The sequence below is a fragment of the Pelophylax lessonae genome (genome assembly GCF_965119305.1).
Source record: "Pelophylax lessonae genome assembly, chromosome: 2".
NCBI lineage: Eukaryota > Metazoa > Chordata > Amphibia > Anura > Ranidae > Pelophylax > Pelophylax lessonae.
The window spans coordinates 501,334,109-501,358,863 of record NC_138769.1 but is presented as its reverse complement, the minus strand read 5'-3'; the positions used below and the strand labels follow the sequence as shown (position 1 = coordinate 501,358,863).

Sequence of the window (24,755 nt, the reverse complement as noted above, 5' to 3'; positions counted from 1 at the left end):
TTTGCTTTCATTAGAATGCCCCCTATTAACGATTATCCTGAAATGAGTCATAGACTGTGAAAAAATCCTATTAATGTGTGCATAGTGGTAATGCACAATGGAAGCAGCAAGGGGAGACGTTGCAGAGATAACGAGGTGGAGTTGTATGTAAAATGACACTCTCACAATAAACCATCTCTTACTGGGAAGGGCTTAAAGAATGAGTCAAAAGCCAAGAAACCTCTTCGCTTACGCCCATTTCTCTGCTTCTAGCAATCTGACTAATAGTAATCTGAGCTAACAAGAAAGCTAGAAAGAGAGGAATGAGAACAGAGAATCTGACAGTAGCTATGTCTGCAGCTCAATGGAAGGTCCTGTCAAAATCATTTATTCTCTGCCATACAGCTTCGACAGGGTTAAACTCATCAAGTCAACTCAGGGTAGCAGGGATAGCTGCTCAGAATTTTAACTAAGAAAAGGATGCAAGTCACTGGATCAGCTACTGCACACTAGGATCGAACTGTAGTGGGATCTTCAGTGAACTATTCTGTTTTCCTGATGATTACATGCATCATCGTGGATGTGTTTGAGCTTGCAGGAAAGTTCAGTTTGCAATGTCAGTGGATAGAGGTCTTTCTAAAGAGGTCTGCTTTTAAAGAAGACAAATACCATTTACACTGTTGGAACCTGTTTTACTTCTGATTCAGCTGATTTCACAGGTATGATCCTATTGCTATTACATTTTCTAAAGCTTTACTTAAGAGTGACTCACTTTTTTTTTTTTTTAGAGTAGAAAATTGCATTTCTTTGGTTATTTGCTTAATACGCAATAACATTTGATGAGCTGTACTATTTGTTAAGTGTCTGTACATTATAACCCAATTCCAGGGGATTAGTAAATGCAGTGATTATATTACGGTTTTATATAACTTTTCTCAGTTGCTATGTATGCTGTTACTAGTTCAATACAAAAGCCATTTACACATAATCTGGTTATTGACAAGTACCTGTAAAAGTTTATGTAATCATTTATACATTATCCTACTGCTATGCAGAAATAAGGACAACAGGAAAAACATAACTGACAGCCAGCTGTCATTATGTAGAATTTAAAGGAAGACTTAAAAATTTGAATTGAGAAGACAGTAGCCTGATCCAATTGATTTTAGCCAGATGGGGCAACAGCACATGTATAGGTGTCTCACACATGATTTTTAGATAGACAATCAAACAGGTCCACTTGCTAGTCCACTTTGAATAGCAGCGTCTACCTAATACCTATACGTCTTTTCTTCTGTCCATGACAATAAATATGACTACTCAGCCTAGCCAAGCATTTATCTTTATGCACAGACTAGTCCAGAGGTGTGCCTGAGGGTAATCAGGTCAAGCCTGCTTGTTCAACTGTTCTCCCAAATCTATGGGAACTTTAGAGGAGAACGTGAAAAAGAGCGAGAGAGTAAGATACTTGTATTAGGACAACTATGTAAAAATGTTTATACATATCCAATGGTAATCTACAGTGTAATGTTAACACTAAAGACATGTTTTGATCAGAATATTTACATTCATTAAACCTTTATCACAGATGCACATTTCTAGAGAAAGATACTGCTAATATTTTGACAGATGGGACCCTTGCCTCAAGTCAGGGGGGGTTGGTGGTTTGAAATCAAGGTGAAATATTTAGCATTAAAGACTTTTGCAAGAGTGTAATATTAGATATAACAGCTGAGAATAACTCAGGGTACCTTATACAGTTCCCAGAGTAGGATTTATCACATATAACCTTGTGAAGCTTGTATTGTACCAGGTTGTCAGCATACGTCTAGAAGAACATATAGTATATTTAAGCATTGTTAACTCATGCTGCTCACTGTGTGTATATCTTGCTATCAAGAGTTGTTTTAATTCTTGCAGATGTTTATTGTAGACCTTTTCAGTGATAGGAATGTTGAACTTTTTTGTTATTTTTGCAAAGTTATATATATATATATATATAATATTTATTTAAAAAGCGATGTATAGCAATACATTTAAAAAATGAATATGAGTGAATGTATGTTTTTCAAATAAATAATATGGCTTTTGTTCCTGGCTCTCAAGATGTATTGCTTATAATTAGCCTACAGCAGAGGTTACTGTAATTATTTTCAGCTGTTATAACTACATACATAAATGTTTTATTTACTTTCAATATTTGATTCCTTTTGTCCATGGCTTTAAAAGTTCCACTTCCACTTAAAAAAAAATATTAAAATGGAAGAATCTTGAATAGATTATTCTAATTAGATAAGCATCTTACTTTAATTTTAAATTAAGATTAATTAATCGAATGAAATTAATTCAAAATAGCTGTGCTTAATGTCCTACATATGGGGAAGATCTCAGCCAAAAAAAGATGAAGGAAATTAAAAACTGTGTGAACATTCATCCTTAAAGTTTCTCTGCAAAGCATATTAAAATTGTTACTGAAAGTCTCTAGAACAAAATGACAAAAACACAATTAATAAATAACACTATCCTATGTTTACTTCTCAGCCAAACTCTAGCTATATAAGTAAATGAATAAAATGTAATTGTCTGTTCAGAATATGAAAGAATAAATTAAATCTTCAAACCACTTTCAAAATTAAGGAAGATGGCAGGATGCATTTAGCAAAGCATGGAGTTTACATGTTCTCCTTTTGCTTTAGTTGGTTTCCTCAGGGTGCTCACGTTTTTTCCCACACTCTCATACAGGTTAACTGGCTCCAATCTAATTTGGGCCTAGTATGTAAATGTGGGATTGGGACCTTGGATCATAAGCTCCTTGAGGTCAGGTGTTGATTTACAGTATATAAAGTCCTGGGAAAATTGTTGGTGCTATATAAATACTGGTAATAATATTAACTAAACAATATTCAGGCCTTCAATATATGGACAAAGCTATATTAGCTAGTTGTCATTGAAAGTCATTTTAAAACACCTAAGCAGCTTAGATGCAAAAGCATTAGATTCATGGCTACCTTTGGTTTGGGATTACCGGTAGTAGCAATAGAAGTCACTTGAGTCTAAGGGTAGGGGCATGAACAAGGGATGTGCCTCTACTGCTTGTGTTTATGGAACACTACTAGACCATTTGTTTTATGGGTTCTAAGAATCTGGTAGGTTGCATGGCGTGGCATTTGTGTGGAAGTGGATACACAGTAGTTCTCTGCTGCTTCAGTTAATGGAGTCTCTACTTATTCGATTAAGGGTGGAGGCATAGGCTCACTGCTGTGGAGGAGGATTCATGAGATGTTACCATGTTAGCTGCAGACGAAACAATTAAAGATAGAATCTATAATATAATAAGCTCTAATGCACTATGATGTTTGATTATATAGGCACAATAAAAAGATTGTATTAGGCATCACTATTATTTTCTTTTTCTGTTTTGTTTGAATGTATATACCATTTAGCTAGCTGCTTATATACATTACATTAGTGGAGCTAAGATTATTTTATAAATTTTAAGTTTATCAATTGATTAGAAGTTGGAATGGAAGAGTGATTATACACCGTTATATAACAGACAATGGATAAACCTATGGATGATTTCAGTCTGAATGCAGATATAGAAATAACCTGTAATCAGAAGGCTCATTGACATTGGTAGAGGCCAGTGGTTTTAAAAAGCATGCATATTTAATGATTCACTGCTATTAATCTTAAAATCAGTAATTTACTTTTTTTACCACAGAAACTCTGCTTGCCAAGTTTTTCTTGGAAAATACTCCCTGTCTTTCATGCCATGAATGTCATAGATATTATAGCGTGTCATCAGCTTAAGAACCTTAAGTATGCTCTGCTGGACCAAAGCTACTTCACAATTTACTGCAGGTTTGCATATAAATATATTATACTTTGAAGACATGTCCAATTCATATTTGAGTCAAAATTAACTGTGTAAAATATGAACAAAATGATGATCAATGGAATATGTATCCTCCACGGTGATATATTCAAACTTTTATAATAGTTTTTTTCAAAGCAAGGTCATTTTATTAGACATTTATTATATACTATTTTGTTTGGTAAATAGCTGCATTTTGCATTGGGAGCTATATTTAGATCCCTGGCTGTGTGCCATATATTAAAATATCATGCTTGGATGAGCTGAACTCATCTCTCAGCTAATGGTTGCCAGCCGTAATATAAGAGGGTTAGGGTATCTCAGATGCTCTAATGCTAACACATGAACCTTTCCTGTGATTTTTTAACATTTAATAATTAAATGTGAGTATGAAACAGTAAGACAGATCCCTGTTTTTAATACATATAGTATTTTGTACACATTTTGATCTATTATGGTCAGGACTAAATTAAAAAAAAATATATTTTGTTTTTTCACCCCCCTGATTAGAAATGAGCCAAAGGTACCTGAAGTTTGGTTCTGGGCAGGTTCACCAAACATTACTAAGGTTCAGATGCTAAATCCAAGCTCCTATGAAGTCAATGAGGGCCAAATGTAAAAAAAAAAAAAAAAAAAAATTGGCAATTTTCTAAAAGAATAATAGGCAAAGTATTGTCAAACAAATTGTATGGGAAGCTGGGCAGAGCCCTAGGGAACATGTACTAAGGTATTCTTTTTTAATTCTGATTGGTACTGAGCAGACATTTTAATAATGATTAAGGGCAAAATTAAAAATGCTAAATTCTCTTGATTAACATGTCTGGGGGGTGTCCTAAGACCTGTGAAGTGGCACATGTGTACCATGTATACAATCAACTATAGTAAAGCTGACATTTACAAGGAACTAAAAAAAATCTGTTTAAATGAACAATAAACGACATCTCACATCTGTGCCCCTGTGCTTGTAAACAAATGGTTGGGAAATTCCCTTCATCTACATCAGACCCTTACACTAAATGAGGGTCTGGTATGGATGTTAATGAGGGACCCCACACAAAAAAAAATAAAAGAAGATTGTGGTTTCCCCTAAAAATGTATTTCAGTCCCCTAAATTTGAAAAAGAGTTTTGTTTGGATGTCAAGAAGGACCCCATAAAAAACAAGAAAAAAGGGTGGGGTCCTCCAAAATCTATACCAGACCCTTATCTGAGCCTGCAGCCTGACATTCCAGGAAAGGGGCAGAAGGGCATGCAGCACCCTCATTAACCATACCAGGTCTCATGACCTCAACATTGAGGGGTCATTTGTCAGGAGGAACCCCCTAGCAAAGCACATTATTCCCATGTTGATGAAGACAAGGTCCTCTTCCCCACCACCCTGGCCAAGTGGTAGCGAGGGTCTACGGGCAAGGGACTTATTTGAATCTGGAACCCCTTTAAAAAGAAGAGCTCTAGATACTGCCTCCCTTTATGAATGATTAGTAGTGATTAATTTGGAATAAAAGGCAAAGAGGCAGGGTATATCTGGTGATGTTGTTGACCAAATAAAGCCATGACCATATTTTGTCAAAGTCTATGTCCAAATATGGCCATGTTGACTAGCATGATGTCAATTTCTATCCCTGCCCCTTTATTCACACAACTGGAGATTCCTGGCCAGCAAATGAGTGGTGTCTGGGTGACATCATTGGTTGCTAAGAATGCTGCAGGTCGGAGCACCCGCTGCTTTCTTAACAATCATTGACAGTGAAAGAAAGAAGATGTCATATTTGGAAATGGTGAAAAAAACACTACTATATATAACACTGGGCTTCAACCGAACTGACTAAAACCCTGGTGTTTGGGCGAATGCCCTAACAAACAAAGTTTAGTCCAAACTACTCCTGATATTCTCACTCACAAACAGTTTAATCAGTTAGAGGAGGAACACTCTCCTTTCTTATGTTCATTCAGAGACATACACTATATTACCAAAAGTATTGGGATGCCTGCCTTTACACACACATGAACTTTAATGGCAGTTTAATATTGAGTTGGCCCACCCTTTGCAGCTATAACAGCTTCAATTCTTCTGGCTCGCAGTCTTCGCTCTAATTCATACCAAAGGTGTTCTATTGGGTTAAAGTCAGGACTCTTGGCAGGGCAGTCAAGTTCCTCCACCCCAAACTCGCTCATCCATGTCTTTATGGACCTTGCTTCGTGCACTGGTTTGAATAATTTGGTGGAGGGGGGATTGTGGTGTGGGGTTGTTCTCAGGGGTTGGGCTTTGCCCCTTAGTTCCAGTGAAGGGAACTAAGGCAGTGAACGGCGTCAGCATGCCAATAAATTTTGGACAGTTTCATGCTCCCAACTTTGTGGGAACAGTTTGGGGGTGGCCCCTTCCTGTTCCAACATGACTGCACACCAGTGTACAAAATAATGTCCTTAAAGACATGGATGAGCGAGTTTTGAGTGGAAGAACTTAACTGGCCTACACATAGTCCTGACTTCAACCCGATAGAACACCTTTAGGATTATTTTAGAGTGCAGACTGCGAGCAAAGCCTTCTCTCCAACATCAGTGCCTGACCTTACAAATGTGCTTCTGGAAGAATGGTTAAACATTCCCATAGACACACTCCTAAACCTTATTAACAGCCTTCCCAGAAGAGCTGAAGCTGTTATAGCTTCAATGGGTGGGCCAACTCAATATTGAACCCCACAGACTTAGACTGGGATGCCATTAAAGTTCATGTGCATTTAAAGGAAGGTGTCCCAATACTTTTGGCAACACAGTGTATATTTTCAATTAGATATAGGCAGTTAAATAGTGAGCAGGCAGGGCTGGGCTTTCTTATAAAAAAGCCTACTATGAAGCGAAAAAAATGTGTTTTGGAAGCATCCTGTATAATATGTTTATTTGTTAACTAAAGGTATTAGACACGTTATAAAACATGGCAGAAAGAATCACAAAAACAAAATTGAAGTAAAAATTACCAAAACCATGATAGCTTATGAGCTTATTTGCAATTATATAAATACTATCATTTGTACTAACATTGGATTGTTAGTACAGCGGCTCCGAACTGAGCTGGGTTGAATGAAAAATAAAAAAAATCTGGTAGTGCGTACGAGGCTTAAAGTGGTTGTAAAGTCAGAAGGGTATTTTATCTTAATGTATTCTATGTTAGTTAGTTCCAGTTGGTTCCAATATTCCAGTTAGCCAATGAGGAGAGAGAGGAAGCAGGGCCGAAACTGCAGCTCCGTGTCTGAATAGATACACGGAGCTGCAGCTTGACTCGGGTGCCCCCATAACAAGTTGCTAGCTGTGGGAGCATTCAACAGGAGGGATGGGCCTGGGTACCTGAGAAGAGGAGGATCTGGGCTGGCCTGTGCAAAATCATTACACAGAGCAGGTAAGTATAACATGTTTGGTAATTTAATAGAGAAAAAAAAAGGAGACTTTACAATCACTTTTCCACTTGCCCCATATCACACTGACCCTTGGGAATTTATGCAGGAGTCAAGTATATGATGGATTAGCTGATGGAGTAAGTAAAAATACATTTTATAGGTAGACGTGTGATAGGCTTTCCTAACTAAGACAACAAGGTAGCTAAACAGCAATAGAGGATGGTTTTGGGTGATATTTTGCAATAGGGATGGTGATGTGACTCGGGCAGAGTTTTAGATGGTTTTTAATTTGGTAGTTTGTATTTTGAATGTTATGCATTTGGTGAGCTAAATACTCTGGTTAGTTGGTTAGGAGTTGAGGTACACTTAAATGGAGGGAATTGCAATAGTTGAGGCAAGAGATAACTATAGAATGCATTAGAAGCTTTGAGGTGTCATTTGTCATGAGGTGGGGCATTTTGGAAATATTTTGAAGATAAAGGCAGCAAACTTTGGAAAGTAATTGGACGTGGGGCAAAAAGGAGAGTCCAGTATTACACCTAACAACCTGGCTTGACTGGGTGATTAATCGTAGTGCTGTTAATTTTGATGCAGAGGTTGAGGGAGGGGACACATGCAAAGAATATTATGAGTTCAGTGTTTGAAATATTGTAATTTTGTAAATTTGGAAGTTTTGAATGAGTGAGGAGATATAAGGGGTGAGCTTACCTGGGAAGATGTACATAGAAAACAAGGGCAGAGCCTTTGGAAACCCCTACAGAAAGAGAAAGAGAAGTAGAGGAAATATAGTTATAGGTGAAACTGAAGATGCACGAGATAGGTAGAAGGAGAACCAGGAAAGAGATTTAGTTAAGGAGGGCAGTTTCTGTGGAGTACAAGAAATGGATCCTGCGAGCGACCCTGAGGTTCTAAATCAATCAATTATTTGCCGCAGACACTCCACTTCTCATAATAGTGTACTTAACTAAAATAAATAAATAGTGTTGTGCAAATATAAAGTGACATAAACAAATCAATTGTGCGGCGGGGGGGGGGACTTTGTTTGTGAGCTTAGTAAAAGGGAATCATGGTGGATTCACCAGTTGGGCTCTCTGTATCCAGGGGGTATTAATAAAGAATTTGATCTTGGGTGTTTTATCAGTAATTATTAAATGTGAAATTTATATTTTCTTATCGTATATGATATTTTATGATATATCTTTTATGGTCTCCTCTTTTTAAAAAGATGTTTTTTAAATAGGTGTATTTTAATCTGTATGTATTTATGTATATTTTTTGATAAATTGTATATCTGGTGAAAAGTGTGGTGATATGGGAGAGAACCTACAACAGCCGGCTCCTATCTGTCCTTTTAAAATTGTAATCTTCAATGAAATATTTATTTTATACTTAATTGTATATCCATATTTTATGCTGTAAGTCTTAAATAGGATTTTATGGGTATATATATGCGTTTTGAGGCTACAACAAGATGGCGCCGAGCGTTCCTATATAAACCTATGCACACTCCACCGTCCAATCATATCCCCCTGAGGAAGACACGTGGTCCCTGTGTCGTCATGCGTAGGGGAGGGGCAAGGACAGACGGAGCGATACACCGCTGCTTTGGTGAGGCTGTCAGCTATCAGCGCACGCTGTGGAGACCGGCGGCGTTGTGCAGTCTCTCCTACTATACCACCACAATTTCCACCATTTGCCTGATGTTATTGTCCAAGTGCATGTGTTGCACCTACAAATGTGAGTGAGACCTATCCACCTTTTGTTCAATAAAAAACGATTGTTTAAGGATTTCATGCACTATTGCAAGTCTTTTTGTTTGCATATATGCTGCATTGGTTGACGCTGCAACTCCTGTGAATGAGAGGAGCCCTGAATGATATGGATGGATGATCTTTTGGGATTTAATAACCTATGTGCTCCTTTTAAAGATTTGAGGTGAGCACCCATTCACAAGGGGGTACACGGCTGGCTGTCCACTGTGACACTCTGGTCACTTCTCTCTGGGAGCACAGATCACTTTAGGATTGCATTCCGGACTTTGTTTGTTTATTTATTTGCATTTAACACGGCTATACACTTTTATTCCCTGGACTTTTTTATCTATTTATCTTTCTCTTTTCTATGGAATTATACTATATTAATTCATTAGCACTATTGGCACTTTAATATTATATCACATATATTGATTATTGTTTTTAAATTTTGTAAAGCAAAATTGATTCGTTTATGTCACTTTATATTTGCGCAACACTATTTATTTATTTTAGTTTCTGTGGAGTGTTGTAGGCACAAGCCAAAAAAAAAAAGTATTACCATTTTTGTTAAACAGCGAGGTAGTGGCTCAGTTATAGCCTAGGAGCTCTAGAAGTTTGGAAATAAACAATGAGATGGGTCTTAAATTGAACAGACAGATGGGTTAAAGTTAGAGAAAAGTATGTTGAAAGTGGCAAAGGTTTCTACATGTATGTGTTTGCTGGCTGGAGAGATGAGGGTTAAAGATTTGGAGAGCAAGAAACTGATAAGGTTGTGGTCAGAGAGAGATAAAAAAGGGATGTTTGAGAGGAGGAAATTAGAGTTAAGAGAAAACAAGGTCAGAGGGTGTTGCTGTCAGAGTAAGTAAACTTGTGCGTTGATTGCCCAGGGCTAGAAAACAAGGTCAAGTTGAGGCACTGAGTGATAACTAGGGTGTTAACTTTAACAGGCATGTTAAAGTCACCAAGGATGGGGGTATTTTAGAGGAAAGAAAATAAGGTAGCAAGGCAGAGAAGATGTCAATAAATATGACACTGGTTCCAGAGGCCGATAAATCATAGTAAGCCTCATGAAAATTGGAGAAAGGAGATGAATACATTGTGCTTCAAAAGAGGACAGAGAAGGAGGTATAGGAAGAACTTGTTAAGGACTTTGTGGGTATAGAAGGAATCCAACTCCACCTCCCTCACATCCAGTGAGTCTAAGTGAGTGACTCCAGGGGGAGATCAACACGAGAGAGGGCAGCTTGGAGGCAGAGTAATATTTCCTGAAGCCAGGTTTCACTCACAGCAAGTAAAAAGGGTCGAAGATAAAATGGTCATAGACAGGGGTGAGCTTGTTAAAGGAGAGCAGGCATTCCAGAGGGCACTGGGCAGTGAGGATGCCGATCGGTGGCACCCATTGCCGCCAGGCATCCATGATCGCTCCTGGCTTAGAGAGAAGGATGGTCTGCTGTTGTTAGCACAGCAGACCGTTGTTCTCTCTGAAATGATCACAGACCGCCTGTGATCCTCCTATATAGGATCACAGGTATCTGTGTTCATTTAGCAAGTTCCTCCCCCATATAGTTAGAAAACACTCTACTAGACTCACACCTAATTCTTTGATCACCCCTAGGTTAACCCCTTCCCTGCCAGTGTCATTATTACAGTAACAATGCATATTTTTAGCACTGATTACTGTAGTAATGTCACTGGTCTTCCCAAAAGTGTCAAAAATATATGTTAGGGGTCCATTCTGTCCACCACAATGTCGCAGTCCCGCTAAAATTCGCAGATCGCTGCCATTACTAGTAAAAAAATAAAATAAAAAGGACATAAATCTTTCCCCTAGTTTGTAGACGCAATAACTTTTGTGCAACCAATCAAAATATTATTGGTATTTTTTTTTACCAAACATATGTTGCAGAATACAAATTGGCCTAAAAGGATGAAAAACATTGATTTTATTATTATTTTTTTTTGGGGGGGGGAATGTTATATAGCAGAAAGTGAAAAATGTATATATTTTTTCTGAATTGTCAATATTTTTTTGTTTATAGCGCAAAAAATAAAAACCGCACAGGTGATCAAATACCACCAAAAGAAAGCTCTATTTGTGGGAAAAAAAAAAACATATCACAGTTTATTAGGGTACAGGGTTGCATGACCGCGCAATTGTCAGTTAAAATAATGCAGTGCAGAATCACAAAAAATGGCCTAGTCATTAAGGGTGAAATTCTTCCAGTCCAGAAGTGGTTAAGGGGAGAGGACACCATAATGAGAAGGAAAGGGAGAAAGAGTATGTTAGAGCATGTAACGAGAAGGAAGGAAACTGGAAAAGAAAGAGCTGGATGGAGAGATACAGGTTTACATGCAGTCTGTCTTGATTGGAGGTCTGTTGTTTGTTGGTGCTTTCTTGGTTGTGTCTCTACTTTAAGTGCCTTATTTTTAAGTGTACTGTAATTAGGCATAAGTACTTGAGGCAGAGATGGGCCCTGTCAGTGCCTTATACTCCTTGGGGCTGTCTTTCCCTCATAAGATCAAACGTATACTGATGATGGAGGAATTTTTGCCAATTATTCAATTAGGAGTTGATAAAAGACACATGCATGTCAGTTAAAGTTTGTCACACAGACAGCAAGACAGACCAGAGTTGTAAAGATAAGATTAGCTATTTTGATAAGGAAAGAAAAAAGGAAGATATGTATTTGTCAATAAAAAAAAAAAAAATAACAGATGACCAGATTTACCAAAGTATAGGGTCGATTGACAAAGAGAACAGGAGTCTTTTTCATACAAGTACATGGTACATCAGGAATATGAAATGCTGGAGTAACAAACACAAACCATGCACATAACCCACTTAAATATACTGTTAGTGCTGCAAAAGCTACTCAATGTCATCTAGCAATGCTTAAAAATCTCATATTTTCAGATGTAAATTTGAGACGTATCCCAAAAAAAACCCTTTAAGAAAAAAACCCAGTTTTGTTGTAACAAAACACCATTCCTGTTAAGACATTTGAAAAGCCCTCATCTTCTGAATATAGTCAGGTAATGTACTTTGGTTTTCTTTAAATTGTCTCATAAAATTGGCCTTCACCAGATTTGGTCAGGGATAACTCTAGACTACTTTAATGCATTTGATAATTTTTACAATTGAAAACTGCTTGGGTTTGATTAGTGGGCGCTTTCAGAAAATCCATCCAAAAATCAACAATTTGTAAACTTTGCTGTGAACTCCATTGAAGTGAAAAGATTATCAAGCACATGACATGGGAAGTTGGGCACTGCCAACGGGTCCATGTACCAATGCAAAAAATACCTTTCAGTGATGAGCAACTCTTTTAATAAGGCTTAAAGTAAAGTATTAAAATGTACAATTCTTTCATTGTGGAGAAGCCATGAACCTACCTATGAAGTGGCACAATGGTACGAAAGTAACATTTAGGAAAAATACCACTTTCTGCTAAGACCCCATTCAGACTAGCGCGACTTGTCAGGCGACTTGTCAGCCTGACAAGTCGCGGTCGGTTGCTCGCCATTGAGTAGTACAGGACCCGTTCTAATAGGAGCGACACAAGACGCTCCGACTTATAAAAAGGGTCCTGTACTACTTTGAGGCGACCTGGGAGCGACTTGCATAGACTTCCATTATGTGAAGTCCCTGCAAGTCGCACCGAAGTCGTGGGGCACGCTGTGCACCGCGACTTCAGAGTTCGCCCCTCGAAGTCGGATCGCCTCAGTGTGAACCGGCTCTAAATGGCCTTTCCCGACTGGCTTCATTCTGTTTGTAAACAAATAAGGTTTAGAACCTCATGTACACTGGGCGCTTCGCCCATCTCTAGACACCTTTCCTCCTGGAAGTGTCATTTTGTCAGAAAAATTGCTTGGCACTTGTAAACACACATGATGCATTTAGGCATATCAAGCACTTGGGTGTTAGTTCATTTCATTTGCCAGAATAATAATAATGTGTTTACATGCATCAAGTATTTTTTCTGCCAAAATTTTTTTTTTTCTGGCTCTAATTGCACCTGTCTCTAAACTCCCTTAAAAGCCTATATGTGCATGGACAAATTGGCTATCTTGGAGGGTCATTTAGATTCAGAAAAAAATGCCAGATGCTCCTAAAAGCTGTATTAAAAATGTCCAGTGTGCAGGAAGCCTAACAAGTGACATCAACCCCTTTGCGTGTAAGGATAGACAAATCTAAATGCCTAAGCACAATTTTGAAACTTTGACATGTGTTAGTAAAACCGTACATATCATCACAACTACCTTGTGGATCCAGGTGAATTATACCTTTTTTTCCCTGACAAATTGGGCTTTCTATTGGTGGTAAATAGTAAAGGATTTCTCCTAATTTTTTTTTATTATCATAGGAAAACTGTCTCAAAATAGTAAAAAAAACATTTTTTTTACAGCTACAAAAAAACATGTAGCTGTATATTTCTTGCTAAAACCATAACGTTCCACTGGGGAACCCAAATTAAATTCTCCTGCCGTTTCCATTGTGAATGGTACCCTAATTCCAAACCGTACCATACCACTTTTTTGGGACCCTTTCGTTGGGGTACCAAGCACATTAGTACCGTACCAACAGGGTGGAGCTACACTCTGAAAAACTTTGATTGGTTGACAGAGAATTGTCTATCACAGCTTTCCTGCTACACCACGCCTATCATGAAAGGGTACTATTGTCAGTGGAAACGCAAGGTGTACCGTTCCGAACCGTACCGTACCGTACCACTCAGTGGAAACGAGGCATTAGTTGTTTGTACCCGCAGTACAGCCCAAACTATAGTGCCCGTTTTGCTTTTCTTTTTTATCCTACCTAAAACACACTGACACTAATTAACACAATTAGTGTCAAGTGACTAATTGAAACAAAAACAAACAAATCCTGTAAAAAAAAAAAAAAATACTGACCCTGTCCATTGATCCTGACCTTGACCTTCGACCCTGACCTCCACCCAAACACTAACTCTGGCACACAAACCTTGATCTAGGTAATTTTTTTTATTTATTTTTTTTTTAATTATTATTTTTTACATTTTTTGTTTACTTATTTTTTTTTGCAAGGAGAAAGAACATGATGCATCTCTCTCCTTCATTCACAGAGAAAAAAAAAAAAACAGGGGCGGGCTTCACAGTGACTGATCACTGTGATAGCCAATCAAAGGCTATCACAGTGATCAGGTGACCCGGATTCAGGAGTTAGTATGATCATGCAGCGCGCTCCTAGCATGCTCCCAGCACAAAGGGAGATATGCAAATTTAACAAATGCATGGCCAGTTTAAAATAGTTATAATACAAAATAAACCCATTTTTGTCTTTTATTTATTGTAAAAGGAATGGTAAAGAAAAAATATTTTATGAACAAATACCTAGGTATACTGGCAGAAGAATGTTCAGATAGTCCTGAAGTCTAAAAGTACTAAACATGATATTTATTTATTTATTTATTGTTCCATCAACCCCCCTGGCGGTAATCCCGAGCGTGACTCGGGGTGGATTTTTTAGTCCAGGATTGGTATCCCCGAGTCACGCTCGGGGTGGATGTGCAGAGAGCGCAGCGGTGTCTCTTACCTTCTCCTGGCGATCCAGCGATGATCTCCCATTGCTGTGATCGCCAGCCGAGATCCCCGCCGCTCCTCCGCCCTCCGTCGGTGTGATCACTTCCTAGTTCCGTTCCCTGCAGCAGCAATGCTGCATGGGAGCGGAACTAGGGAGGGAAATTAAAAAAAAATAAATAAAACGTTGCACAAAACACAAACACATAACACATTTTATATTATATGCATATATATATATGTGTATATATATGTATATATATATATATATATATGCACACACACACACACACATATATATATATATATATATATATATATATATATATATATATAATTATATTATTGATTCAATTATAATTCATGCGTCATATATTATATATATATACATATATATATATATATATATATATATATATATATATATATATATATATATATATATATATATATATATATATATATATATATATATATATATATATATATATATATATAATGCATGAATTATAATCTAATCAATAATATAATTTTATTATATATATTATATATTAAATGATAAAATTATATTATTGATTCGATTATAATTCATGCGTTTGTGTTTCAAATTTATCACATCTGGGATGTCTACTAGACTCTTGTTTTGGTCAGGTTTAAGTCAGTAATTACTAAGAATTGTAGGCCTATAATACATAACGCCAAATTTCCATGAAAAAAATTGTACCACTTTTGGTACATAATTCCTGACATAATCATACCGCCAGGGAGGTTAAAAAAAAAACATTATATGACTAAATTCTGTTTTGGTTGTAATAACTACAGTGAATGATAATGCATGTTTTACCATTAGGATAGTGAGGAGTGGTCTTCAGGGTAGTGGAATAAAAAAAGTAGCAACAAATTAGATGCTGTGCATATATTTTTTTTAGGGAATCTTTAAATTCTATGTAACAGTAAACTTCACTTATTTTCTCCCCTTTGAACTTTTAAATAATACTGTATGCTATAAGGCATTTTTTTTCTATCTGTTTGAAAAGTGTGGAAAAAAAGTTGATTTTGTCAGACATTTAGAGCTGTTTTGTGACCTGTATTTCATGACCTGTATTCTCTTCCTTTGTTATCTTTCATACTCACATAGTTGTTAAGGCTGAATAAAGACACCAGTTCATCCAGTTCAACCTGTGGTGTGTGCACTTGAATTTATGTCAATAATAAATCCCATATCCCTGTATGTTGAGATCATTAAGAAGCTCATCTAAAATTTTTTGAAACTAGCGATACTTCCTGCTGATACTACTGCTTGTGGAATATTTTTCACATTCTGCTATATAACATTCCCCAAAAAATATTTAAAAATCATTTTTTTTTAACATTTTAGGCCAATTTGTTTTCTTCTACATAATTTTGGTAAAAAAAAATTGCAATAAACGTATTTTGATTGGTTTGCACAAAAAACTATGGGAAAGATTTATGTAATTTTTATTGTTTTTTTTTTTTACTAATAATGGCGATGATCTGCGATTTTTTGTGGGACTGCGACATTGCGGCGAACAGATCGGACCCCTAACTGACATTTTTGACACTTTTGCGGGGACCAGTGACATTACTACAGTAATCAGTGCTATAAATATGCTCTGTTACTGCAATAATGCCATTGGCAGGGAAGGGGTTAATACTATTAGTGATCAAGGGGTTAAATGTAAGCCTAGGGGAGTGATTCTAACTGTGGGGCGGGTTAGGCTTGTGAAATCATCACAGAGACATGCGATCCTATATAGCAGGATCACATAGCCTCTGTGATCACTTCAGGGAGAATGACAGACGACTGTTTTTACATCATCTGTCCGTCATTCTCTGTCAGCCAGGGGAGATCGCGAGTGGCCGGCAGCCATCGGAGCCACCTGTCACACACACTGGCTCCCTGGCTGACAAGCGGGGGCGGGAGCGTGCTGGCGGCTGTGCGCGCTCGCCCCCTAGAGTCTCCTGAGCGAGCAACTTAGTACTATGTCAGTTTGCCCAGGAGCGGCCGCCTGCCGCAGTAAATCTGCGGTGGGCGGTCGTCAAGTGGTTAAAAAGCTCCAATAAATGTGCACATTTGCTAAAATTGGTACAACAATACCCCTCCCCCTTTTTTCTCTTTGCAATATGAAAGAGTCTATATTAAAGTGCTAAGAAATAAAGTGCCAGCTTCACTTTCTTGTGCTCCCCTTCCTTGTACTGCACTCATCAGCAGTTCATGACCCCTTACATGCCCCTTTAAGTGGGTCTAATAATGCTTTGTAAGCAGCTACATCCTTTCCTCCAATTTGTGTCCACCTTTCACTTTAAGGGTTTCCTCCAGGCTTTTTGGTCTGCTCTCTCTCCTCTCCTCCTCCACATCAGGTCACACAAAGATAAAAATAAACCGAAGCGGCAGCCCCCAATAGGATTACGTCTATTTTATTTTGGGTAAGAAAATATAAAAATACACTTTAAAAAAATATGCTTGTTAGTCACAAGCTACAGAGCATTTTCATGTGTCAGGAATGCTCTTGCACTCCATTGAGAGGAAATAAGGTAACCAGAAGAGATGTAGGAAGAGGCGGAGCTTCTTACGTCACTTCTGGTCACCTCTTTCCAGTTGAAAATTGATTGCCCATGCCATAAGTAAATGTTACTTCCAAATTGAAAAAAACTATTGTAGCACTACTCTCTTAGGAGCTGCTGGTTACGGGTTCCCCAGGGTTACTATTAGCAACAGCACGACAGTTCAACATTTTCCAAGTGATTTTGGCTCAGTCAGGAAACAGTCTAGGAGCTTTGGTTTTTGTGTTTTTATTGAGAACTTGGATGGGAGAAGGGAATGAGTGGGATACTACAACTTATTTAACTAGGCACAATTAGCTGGGATGACTGAATAATGCTGAGTGCGGCTGGGCCGCTGCTTCACCTTGTCAGTAGCAGTGAAGTAGTAAGAAATGAACTGTCTGAGGTAAACTGTAAACAGAGCAATCTTCAGGGCCCTTCCTGGCACACCCTTTGTTCCTATTCTTCAGGGTCAACTACACGGCACCCCCTTTACTATTACACTTTCTGTGTGAGCTAGCTCCTTGATCCCCCTGACTTCTCTGGAGTGGCCCCCCTTCCTGGGCAGACCCTTAGGCAAACCTCCTGGTACTCACAGACACTGTTTTTCCCAAGAGACTCTGCCAGCAGCTCCACTGTCAGCATTCTGGATCCTGTGCAGCTCGGCTCAACACCTGGTTTACTAGGCCAACCGTCTAAGACCACTTTCCTCACACACTGCAGGAGGAGAGATAGCCGTCCACCTCCTCCTGGGACTCTGCTTCCCACCAAAGACGCCCTGTAAAAAAAAAAAAAAATACTGACCCTGTCCATTGATCCTGACCTTGACCTTCGACCCTGACCTCCACCCAAACACTAACTCTGGCACACAAACCTTGATCTAGGTAATTTTTTTTATTTATTTTTTTTTTAATTATTATTTTTTACATTTTTTGTTTACTTATTTTTTTTTGCAAGGAGAAAGAACATGATGCATCTCTCTCCTTCATTCACAGAGAAAAAAAAAAAAACAGGGGCGGGCTTCACAGTGACTGATCACTGTGATAGCCAATCAAAGGCTATCACAGTGATCAGGTGACCCGGATTCAGGAGTTAGTATGATCATGCAGCGCGCTCCTAGCATGCTCCCAGCACAAAGGGAGATATGCAAATTTAACAAATGCATGGCCAGTTTAAAATAGTTATAATACAAAATAAACCCATTTTTGTCTTTTATTTATTGTAAAAGGAATGGTAAAGAAAAAATATTTTATGAACAAATACCTAGGTATACTGGCAGAAGAATGTTCAGATAGTCCTGAAGTCTAAAAGTACTAAACATGATATTTATTTATTTATTTATTGTTCCATCAACCCCCCTGGCGGTAATCCCGAGCGTGACTCGGGGTGGATTTTTTAGTCCAGGATTGGTATCCCCGAGTCACGCTCGGGGTGGATGTGCAGAGAGCGCAGCGGTGTCTCTTACCTTCTCCTGGCGATCCAGCGATGATCTCCCATTGCTGTGATCGCCAGCCGAGATCCCCGCCGCTCCTCCGCCCTCCGTCGGTGTGATCACTTCCTAGTTCCGTTCCCTGCAGCAGCAATGCTGCATGGGAGCGGAACTAGGGAGGGAAATTAAAAAAAAAAAAATAAAACGTTGCACAAAACACAAACACATAACACATTTTATATTATATGCATATATATATATGTGTATATATATGTATATATATATATATATATATGCACACACACACACACACATATATATATATATATATATATATATATATAATTATATTATTGATTCAATTATAATTCATGCGTCATATATTATATATATATACATATATATATATATATATATATATATATATATATATATATATATAATATATAATGCATGAATTATAATCTAATCAATAATATAATTTTATTATATATATTATATATTAAATGATAAAATTATATTATTGATTCGATTATAATTCATGCGTTTGTGTTTCAAATTTATCACATCTGGGATGTCTACTAGACTCTTGTTTTGGTCAGGTTTAAGTCAGTAATTACTAAGAATTGTAGGCCTATAATACATAACGCCAAATTTCCATGAAAAAAATTGTACCACTTTTGGTACATAATTCCTGACATAATCATACCGCCAGGGAGGTTAAAAAAAAAACATTATATGACTAAATTCTGTTTTGGTTGTAATAACTACAGTGAATGATAATGCATGTTTTACCATTAGGATAGTGAGGAGTGGTCTTCAGGGTAGTGGAATAAAAAAAGTAGCAACAAATTAGATGCTGTGCATATATTTTTTTTAGGGAATCTTTAAATTCTATGTAACAGTAAACTTCACTTATTTTCTCCCCTTTGAACTTTTAAATAATACTGTATGCTATAAGGCATTTTTTTTCTATCTGTTTGAAAAGTGTGGAAAAAAAGTTGATTTTGTCAGACATTTAGAGCTGTTTTGTGACCTGTATTTCATGACCTGTATTCTCTTCCTTTGTTATCTTTCATACTCACATAGTTGTTAAGGCTGAATAAAGACACCAGTTCATCCAGTTCAACCTGTGGTGTGTGCACTTGAATTTATGTCAATAATAAATCCCATATCCCTGTATGTTGAGATCATTAAGAAGCTCATCTAAAATTTTTTGAAACTAGCGATACTTCCTGCTGATACTACTGCTTGTGGAATATTTTTCACATTCTGCTATATAACATTCCCCAAAAAATATTTAAAAATCATTTTTTTTTAACATTTTAGGCCAATTTGTTTTCTTCTACATAATTTTGGTAAAAAAAAATTGCAATAAACGTATTTTGATTGGTTTGCACAAAAAACTATGGGAAAGATTTATGTAATTTTTATTGTTTTTTTTTTTTACTAATAATGGCGATGATCTGCGATTTTTTGTGGGACTGCGACATTGCGGCGAACAGATCGGACCCCTAACTGACATTTTTGACACTTTTGCGGGGACCAGTGACATTACTACAGTAATCAGTGCTATAAATATGCTCTGTTACTGCAATAATGCCATTGGCAGGGAAGGGGTTAATACTATTAGTGATCAAGGGGTTAAATGTAAGCCTAGGGGAGTGATTCTAACTGTGGGGCGGGTTAGGCTTGTGAAATCATCACAGAGACATGCGATCCTATATAGCAGGATCACATAGCCTCTGTGATCACTTCAGGGAGAATGACAGACGACTGTTTTTACATCATCTGTCCGTCATTCTCTGTCAGCCAGGGGAGATCGCGAGTGGCCGGCAGCCATCGGAGCCACCTGTCACACACACTGGCTCCCTGGCTGACAAGCGGGGGCGGGAGCGTGCTGGCGGCTGTGCGCGCTCGCCCCCTAGAGTCTCCTGAGCGAGCAACTTAGTACTATGTCAGTTTGCCCAGGAGCGGCCGCCTGCCGCAGTAAATCTGCGGTGGGCGGTCGTCAAGTGGTTAAAAAGCTCCAATAAATGTGCACATTTGCTAAAATTGGTACAACAATACCCCTCCCCCTTTTTTCTCTTTGCAATATGAAAGAGTCTATATTAAAGTGCTAAGAAATAAAGTGCCAGCTTCACTTTCTTGTGCTCCCCTTCCTTGTACTGCACTCATCAGCAGTTCATGACCCCTTACATGCCCCTTTAAGTGGGTCTAATAATGCTTTGTAAGCAGCTACATCCTTTCCTCCAATTTGTGTCCACCTTTCACTTTAAGGGTTTCCTCCAGGCTTTTTGGTCTGCTCTCTCTCCTCTCCTCCTCCACATCAGGTCACACAAAGATAAAAATAAACCGAAGCGGCAGCCCCCAATAGGATTACGTCTATTTTATTTTGGGTAAGAAAATATAAAAATACACTTTAAAAAAATATGCTTGTTAGTCACAAGCTACAGAGCATTTTCATGTGTCAGGAATGCTCTTGCACTCCATTGAGAGGAAATAAGGTAACCAGAAGAGATGTAGGAAGAGGCGGAGCTTCTTACGTCACTTCTGGTCACCTCTTTCCAGTTGAAAATTGATTGCCCATGCCATAAGTAAATGTTACTTCCAAATTGAAAAAAACTATTGTAGCACTACTCTCTTAGGAGCTGCTGGTTACGGGTTCCCCAGGGTTACTATTAGCAACAGCACGACAGTTCAACATTTTCCAAGTGATTTTGGCTCAGTCAGGAAACAGTCTAGGAGCTTTGGTTTTTGTGTTTTTATTGAGAACTTGGATGGGAGAAGGGAATGAGTGGGATACTACAACTTATTTAACTAGGCACAATTAGCTGGGATGACTGAATAATGCTGAGTGCGGCTGGGCCGCTGCTTCACCTTGTCAGTAGCAGTGAAGTAGTAAGAAATGAACTGTCTGAGGTAAACTGTAAACAGAGCAATCTTCAGGGCCCTTCCTGGCACACCCTTTGTTCCTATTCTTCAGGGTCAACTACACGGCACCCCCTTTACTATTACACTTTCTGTGTGAGCTAGCTCCTTGATCCCCCTGACTTCTCTGGAGTGGCCCCCCTTCCTGGGCAGACCCTTAGGCAAACCTCCTGGTACTCACAGACACTGTTTTTCCCAAGAGACTCTGCCAGCAGCTCCACTGTCAGCATTCTGGATCCTGTGCAGCTCGGCTCAACACCTGGTTTACTAGGCCAACCGTCTAAGACCACTTTCCTCACACACTGCAGGAGGAGAGATAGCCGTCCACCTCCTCCTGGGACTCTGCTTCCCACCAAAGACGCCCTGTAAAAAAAAAAAAAAATACTGACCCTGTCCATTGATCCTGACCTTGACCTTCGACCCTGACCTCCACCCAAACACTAACTCTGGCACACAAACCTTGATCTAGGTAATTTTTTTTATTTATTTTTTTTTTAATTATTATTTTTTACATTTTTTGTTTACTTATTTTTTTTTGCAAGGAGAAAGAACATGATGCATCTCTCTCCTTCATTCACAGAGAAAAAAAAAAAAACAGGGGCGGGCTTCACAGTGACTGATCACTGTGATAGCCAATCAAAGGCTATCACAGTGATCAGGTGACCCGGATTCAGGAGTTAGTATGATCATGCAGCGCGCTCCTAGCATGCTCCCAGCACAAAGGGAGATATGCAAATTTAACAAATGCATGGCCAGTTTAAAATAGTTATAATACAAAATAAACCCATTTTTGTCTTTTATTTATTGTAAAAGGAATGGTAAAGAAAAAATATTTTATGAACAAATACCTAGGTATACTGGCAGAAGAATGTTCAGATAGTCCTGAAGTCTAAAAGTACTAAACATGATATTTATTTATTTATTTATTGTTCCATCAACCCCCCTGGCGGTAATCCCGAGCGTGACTCGGGGTGGATTTTTTAGTCCAGGATTGGTATCCCCGAGTCACGCTCGGGGTGGATGTGCAGAGAGCGCAGCGGTGTCTCTTACCTTCTCCTGGCGATCCAGCGATGATCTCCCATTGCTGTGATCGCCAGCCGAGATCCCCGCCGCTCCTCCGCCCTCCGTCGGTGTGATCACTTCCTAGTTCCGTTCCCTGCAGCAGCAATGCTGCATGGGAGCGGAACTAGGGAGGGAAATTAAAAAAAAAAAAATAAAACGTTGCACAAAACACAAACACATAACACATTTTATATTATATGCATATATATATATGTGTATATATATGTATATATATATATATATATATGCACACACACACACACACATATATATATATATATATATATATATATAATTATATTATTGATTCAATTATAATTCATGCGTCATATATTATATATATATACATATATATATATATATATATATATATATATATATATATATATATATAATATATAATGCATGAATTATAATCTAATCAATAATATAATTTTATTATATATATTATATATTAAATGATAAAATTATATTATTGATTCGATTATAATTCATGCGTTTGTGTTTCAAATTTATCACATCTGGGATGTCTACTAGACTCTTGTTTTGGTCAGGTTTAAGTCAGTAATTACTAAGAATTGTAGGCCTATAATACATAACGCCAAATTTCCATGAAAAAAATTGTACCACTTTTGGTACATAATTCCTGACATAATCATACCGCCAGGGAGGTTAAAAAAAAAACATTATATGACTAAATTCTGTTTTGGTTGTAATAACTACAGTGAATGATAATGCATGTTTTACCATTAGGATAGTGAGGAGTGGTCTTCAGGGTAGTGGAATAAAAAAAGTAGCAACAAATTAGATGCTGTGCATATATTTTTTTTAGGGAATCTTTAAATTCTATGTAACAGTAAACTTCACTTATTTTCTCCCCTTTGAACTTTTAAATAATACTGTATGCTATAAGGCATTTTTTTTCTATCTGTTTGAAAAGTGTGGAAAAAAAGTTGATTTTGTCAGACATTTAGAGCTGTTTTGTGACCTGTATTTCATGACCTGTATTCTCTTCCTTTGTTATCTTTCATACTCACATAGTTGTTAAGGCTGAATAAAGACACCAGTTCATCCAGTTCAACCTGTGGTGTGTGCACTTGAATTTATGTCAATAATAAATCCCATATCCCTGTATGTTGAGATCATTAAGAAGCTCATCTAAAATTTTTTGAAACTAGCGATACTTCCTGCTGATACTACTGCTTGTGGAATATTTTTCACATTCTGCTATATAACATTCCCCAAAAAATATTTAAAAATCATTTTTTTTTAACATTTTAGGCCAATTTGTTTTCTTCTACATAATTTTGGTAAAAAAAAATTGCAATAAACGTATTTTGATTGGTTTGCACAAAAAACTATGGGAAAGATTTATGTAATTTTTATTGTTTTTTTTTTTTACTAATAATGGCGATGATCTGCGATTTTTTGTGGGACTGCGACATTGCGGCGAACAGATCGGACCCCTAACTGACATTTTTGACACTTTTGCGGGGACCAGTGACATTACTACAGTAATCAGTGCTATAAATATGCTCTGTTACTGCAATAATGCCATTGGCAGGGAAGGGGTTAATACTATTAGTGATCAAGGGGTTAAATGTAAGCCTAGGGGAGTGATTCTAACTGTGGGGCGGGTTAGGCTTGTGAAATCATCACAGAGACATGCGATCCTATATAGCAGGATCACATAGCCTCTGTGATCACTTCAGGGAGAATGACAGACGACTGTTTTTACATCATCTGTCCGTCATTCTCTGTCAGCCAGGGGAGATCGCGAGTGGCCGGCAGCCATCGGAGCCACCTGTCACACACACTGGCTCCCTGGCTGACAAGCGGGGGCGGGAGCGTGCTGGCGGCTGTGCGCGCTCGCCCCCTAGAGTCTCCTGAGCGAGCAACTTAGTACTATGTCAGTTTGCCCAGGAGCGGCCGCCTGCCGCAGTAAATCTGCGGTGGGCGGTCGTCAAGTGGTTAAAAAGCTCCAATAAATGTGCACATTTGCTAAAATTGGTACAACAATACCCCTCCCCCTTTTTTCTCTTTGCAATATGAAAGAGTCTATATTAAAGTGCTAAGAAATAAAGTGCCAGCTTCACTTTCTTGTGCTCCCCTTCCTTGTACTGCACTCATCAGCAGTTCATGACCCCTTACATGCCCCTTTAAGTGGGTCTAATAATGCTTTGTAAGCAGCTACATCCTTTCCTCCAATTTG

The 24,755-nt window shown here is 38.1% G+C and overlaps 1 protein-coding gene across 1 annotated transcript in view; it reads left to right on the top strand.

Moving 5' to 3' along the window:
• Positions 1–248: 248 nt before the first annotated feature.
• SLITRK6 (SLIT and NTRK like family member 6) overlaps positions 249–24,755 on the top strand; it is a 100,234-nt gene continuing 75,727 nt past the window's right edge. The window contains exon 1 of the mRNA XM_082248508.1: positions 249–698. The gene's annotated coding sequence lies outside the window, so the exon portion shown is untranslated. The remainder of the gene's footprint in view (positions 699–24,755) is intronic.